Source organism: Marmota marmota, unplaced genomic scaffold, assembly GCF_001458135.2.
Source record: "Marmota marmota marmota unplaced genomic scaffold, marMar, whole genome shotgun sequence".
NCBI lineage: Eukaryota > Metazoa > Chordata > Mammalia > Rodentia > Sciuridae > Marmota > Marmota marmota.
This window is the reverse complement of record NW_026000241.1, coordinates 3,786,154-3,791,595: the sequence shown is the minus strand read 5'-3', so window position 1 is coordinate 3,791,595 and position 5,442 is coordinate 3,786,154. Positions and strand designations below refer to the sequence as shown.

The following is a 5,442-nucleotide window of genomic DNA, read 5'->3' as shown; positions in this document are numbered from 1 at the left end:
TGTTCTGGAGTCCTAATTCTGGCTCAGGGGCCAGGGCTTCTTTCTCCTGCTGTCTTGTCATGGACAAAGCTTCAGTCTCCACCATCAACTTGGCAGACTCCAGACTTCCACAGGAAGACCTTCTCAGAGACCCCATCCATGTGAGTCTCAGACCTGGTAGGTCCTGCAGGAAATGTTCAGCAAGAACAGAAGCTGACAACATCCACCCAGCCAGCCCAGAACTGAGAGAGCTGAGTGCTGACTCACTCATCTGCCACTGGTTAACATGTTAAAAAAAAGAAGTGACTCTCAGATCTGCAATGATTAGATCATTGCTGACAACATATAATGGTAACAGAGTCCAATTGGACAAGACTGGGAAAGTGTATCAAGTATTTTTCATAAAATGAGAACATATCCACGGAACTCACCAGTAGCAGGTTGGGCAAAATAAGTCTCAGGGGTGGCAGATTGTGCAGTGAGGTGAGAGCATTTCTTTATTTAATTTCAACCTGGAGTGTATTCAAGCCACTTCCATTTCATTACAAAGGGGAGACTAATGGGCTCCTCCGACCCTCCTTCAGGGGTCACACATCTCACAGCATCCTCTCTCGTGCTGGTAGGTCACTTGAGTGAAATAGTTTTTATTTGATGGGTCAAAAGAGAAAATTAAAGGGCTTTATTTTGAAGTTCTTTCCTTACTGCCCGGGGTAAGTACATTTTTTAGCTTGATAGCTGTTGAGAGCCACAGCCGAAGGGGCCCCAGCAAAAACTTCCAGCTGCCAGCACTAATTTCCAGCTGCCAGCAAAAACTACCAGCTGCCAGCTGATGATTGGCTCACAGGGGCCCCAGCAAACTTCTAGCTGTCAACTGATTGGCTCCTCTGCGGTGATGCTCATTGGGCTGTTTCCCCGTCCTTTCAGACCAGGGAGCTGCTCATTGGAGGACTTTTTTTGGCTCTGCCCACATGACCCAGCCAATCAGCCTCAAGAGCAGGAGGAGTGTGGGAGGTTGAGAGGCTTGTGGGAAGCCGGTGGTGGCAGTTGGGCTCTGAAGGTTTTTCCTGAGGAGCTGGGTGATTAGGTGTGTGTGTTCTAAAAATAAAGTTAGTTTCTTTTGACAAGTGGCTCCTGAATTGTGCCCAGCCAGACTGCGGCAGTTAGCCTTTTTCTTTCAATTTGCAATTGCAAATACTTTGCTTCTGTGGGAACTGGGCATCTTTATATTCTGCATCCAAAGAAAGAATTGGAAGTTATTTTCACTAAGATTGCTGCTTACCGTTGAGCTCTTTATATATGTCTTGAAATTTAGAAAGGGAAAATGTGAGTTTATGAATTTCATGTAGCCAAATCTAAGAGTTGGTCACGTTGCTGATTCACCCCACCACTGCTTTTTATATTTAATCTTCCTCTGCATGATCTATAACAATCAAGTTCCTTTTTTACCATTTTCTTCTATTTTCTTATCTGTTTTTCCTTATTATTCCCTTATTCCTTGGGGTGGTTCTATTTTTATGAGTAGCAACACCCTTTCCCCTCTTGTGGAACATATTCTGTTATATTCAAGTGAAAATCGACTGTGTCTTTCTCAGAAGCCCAAGTTTCAAACACAGGAGTTTCCTTATGTCTACAGAGATGGCCTCTCTGCATAGTTGGAATAGGCACCTGGCTTCACAGGTTTACTGCTGGGGATAGGTGGGAAGATGCAGGTAGACTCCTGGCCCACGTGTGTGGTGGGAACTCATGAAGGGAGCATTGGTGATGCTCAAACCATGGTGGTTACTCACTCCATCACTCCTACTGCTATGTCCAGTGTCCTAAGCATATTTGGATCCACTTATGTTTTTACAGGGTGAAAACATTATAAGTTGGAATAACACTTCTTTCACTGCTCCTAAAGAAAACTTTTTTTATTATTTTATTTACAGATATTTGTCAATCTTGAACTTAGAGACTCATGATGATGGTTATTTTAGTTATTTTTAAAATTTATTTATTCTAATTAGTTATACATGACAGCAGAATGCATTTCAATCCATAGTACACATATAGAGCACAATTTTTCATGTCTCTGGTTGTACACATTCATGTCTTCATACAGTACTTAGGGCAATGATGTCCATCTCATTCCACCATCTTTCCTACCTCATCCCCCCTCCCTTCCTTTCACTCCCCTTTGCCGTATCTAGGGTTTCTCCATTCCTCCCATACACACTGCCCCATCAATATTATGAGTTAGCATCCACATATCAGAGAAAACATTTAACATTTGGTTTTTTGGGGATTAGCTAGCTTCACTAAGCATTATATTCTCCAACTCCATCCATTTACCTGCAAATGCCATGATTTTATCCTCTTTTAATAAAGAGTAATATTCCATTGTGTATATATACCACAGTTTCTTTATTCATTCATCTACTGAAGGGCATCTAGGTTGGCTCTACAGTTTAGCTATTGTGAATTTTGCTGCTGTAAACATTGATGTGGGTAGTATGCTGTTTATAAGTCCTTTGGGTATAGACCAAGGAGTGAGATAGCTGGATCAAATGGTGGTCCCATTCCAAGTTTTCCATATTGGCTGCACAAATTTGCAGTCCACCAACAATGTATGAGTGTGCCTTTTTCCCCACATCCTCACCAACACTTATTCTTGTATGTATTCTTAATAGCTGCCATTCTGACTGGAGTGAGATGAAATCTTTGCGTAGTTTTGATTTGCATTTTTCTAATTTCCAAAGATGTTGACCATTTTTCATATATTTGTATATTTGTTGATTGATTGTATATCATCTTCTGAGAAGTGTTGGTTCAGTTCCTTGGCCCATTTATTGATTGGGTTATTCGTTTTTTTTGGTGTTAAGATTTTTGAGTTCTTTATATATCCTAGAGATTAGTTCTCTGATTGTGTGTGGTAAAAATTTTCTCCATTCAATAGGCTCTCTATCCACCTTCTTGATTATTTCTTTTGATGAGAAGAACTTTTTAGTTTGAATCCATCCCATTTATTGATTCTTGAATTTAATTCTTGTGCTATTGCAGTCTTATTAAGGAAGTCAGGCCCTAGCCCTAATCCAACATCATGAAGATTTGGACCTACTTTTTCTTCTATTAGGCACAGAGTCTCTGGTTTAATTCCTAGGTCCTTGCTCCACTTTGAATTTTGTGCATGGTGAGAGATAGGGCCTTAATTTCATTTTGCTGCATATTGATTTTCAGTTTTCACAGCACCATTTGTTGAAGAGGCTGTCTTTTCTCCAACATATGTTTTGGCACCTTTGTCTAATACGAGATGACTGTATTTATGTGGGGTTGTCGATGTGTCCTCTATTCTGTACAAGTCTACAAGTCTATTGGCCTACAAGTTTATTTTCGTGTCAATACCATGCCATTTTTGTTACTATTGCTCTATAGTATAGTTTCAAGTCTGGTATAGTGATGCCACCTGCTTCACTCGTCCTGCTAAGGATTGCTTCAGCTATTCTGGGTCTCTTATTTTTCCAAATGAATTTCATGACTGCTTTTTCTGTTTCTATGAGGAATGCCAATGGTATTTTGATTGGAATTGCATGAAATCTGTTTAGGGCTTTTGGAAAAATGTTCATTTGACAATATCATTTCTGCCTAACCAAGAGATGGGTAGATCTTTCCAACTTCTAAGGTCTTCTTTAATTCCTTTCTGTAGCATTTTGTAGTTTTAATTGTAGAGGTCTTTCACCTCTTTCATTAAGTTGATTCCCAAGTTTTGTTTTTTGGAGGCTATTGTAAATGGGGTCATTTTTCTCATATCTCTTTCAGAAAATTTGTCACTGATGTACAGAAATGCCTTTGTTCATGGGTGTTGATTTTATATCCTGCTACTTTTTTAAGGAGTTCATTCCTTAAAAGAAAAAAAGTCAACAAATAAGTGGTCTGACATTACATCTCAAAGGTCTAGAAAAAGAACAAATCAACACCAAAAGCAATAGAAGACAGGAAATAACTAAAATCAGAGCTGAAATCAATGAAATTGAAACAAAAGAAAAAATTGAAAAAATTGACAAAACAAAAAGTTGGTTCTTTGAAAAAATAAATAAAATTGATAAACCATGCTAATGAAGAGAAGGAGAGAGAAAAGTCAAACTACTAACATCCACGATGAAAAAGGAAATATCATGATGGACACTACAGAAATACAGAAGATAATTAGAAATTATTTTGAAAATTTGTATTCCAATAAAAAAGAAAATATTGAAGGCATCGATAAATTTCTAGAGTCATAGGATTTGCCCAAACTCAATCAGGATGATATACACAAGTTAGACGGATCACTTTTAAGCAATGAACAAGAAGACTCCATGAGAAGCCTACCAACCAAGAAAAGCCCAGGATCAGATGGATACACAGCTGAGGTCTACATTAGTTCTTTTGATGGAAGTTTTATTTTAGTTTTGTTTTATTTCAATATACCTCTTCCTCTCCAACCTGTTCTTTGTGGACATGTGCTTCACCTCCACCACCGTCCCAAAGATGCTGGTGAACATCCAGACACAGAGCAAGGCCATAACACATGAAGACTGCTTCATACAGATTTACCTTTTTATATTATTTGTAGGGTTGGACAACTTCCTCCTGGGCGTGATGGCCTATGACGGATATGTGGCCATCTGCCGCCCTCTGCACTGCATTGTTATCATGAACCACAGGGTCTGTGGAGTGCTGGTGCTGGCATGCTGGGTCATAAATGTCCTGAATTCCTTACTAGAAACTTTAATGGCATTGTGGCTGTCCTTCTGCACAGACCTGGAAATCCCACACTTTGTGAACTGAATCAACTGGTCCTACTTGTCTGCTCTGACACTTTTCTTAATGACAAAGTGATGTATTTTGCACCTTTGCTACTGGATGGAGGCCCCCTTGCTGGTATCCGTTATTATTACTCCAGAATAGTGTCCTCCATGAGTGCAATCTTATCAGCTGAGGCAAAATACAAAGCATTCTCCACATGTGTGTCTCACCTCTTCGTGGTTCCTTATTTTATAGCACCCTCCTGGGGGTGGACTTTAGTTCTGCTGTGACCCAAAACTCATGCTCTGCTGCCACAGCCTCAGTGATGTACACAGTGGTCACCCCCATGCTGAACCCCTTCAGCTACAGTCTGAGGGATAGAGACATCAAGAGAGCTCTGAAAAAAAAGGTCAAGATAAAACTATAAATGGGCCCATGTTGCTGGGTCTGAAAGATTTTTTTAGATCAAAGAGCTCAAAGCCTCAGGGCAAAAAATTACAATATTTTCATCTGATTTTAGAAGTACGACTTGTTCCTTCTGTTCATTTTCTGGAGTTTCTCTTCCTTTGATTTCAACTTCTCTACAAAAGTTATAAAGCACACCCTGATAAGCTTTCTGTTCCCTCTGAGATAAGAACAGTGTTCCTCTTAACCACTTGCATACTTCTTCAAACTTATTTTCTTTTCTTTATTTTTAAG

At 39.6% G+C, this 5,442-nt stretch overlaps 1 pseudogene; it reads left to right on the top strand.

Annotated features, from left to right (window-relative positions):
• Positions 1–4,422: 4,422 nt before the first annotated feature.
• LOC107145006 lies at positions 4,423–5,170 on the top strand (annotated as a pseudogene).
• The last annotated feature ends 272 nt before the right edge of the window (positions 5,171–5,442 follow it).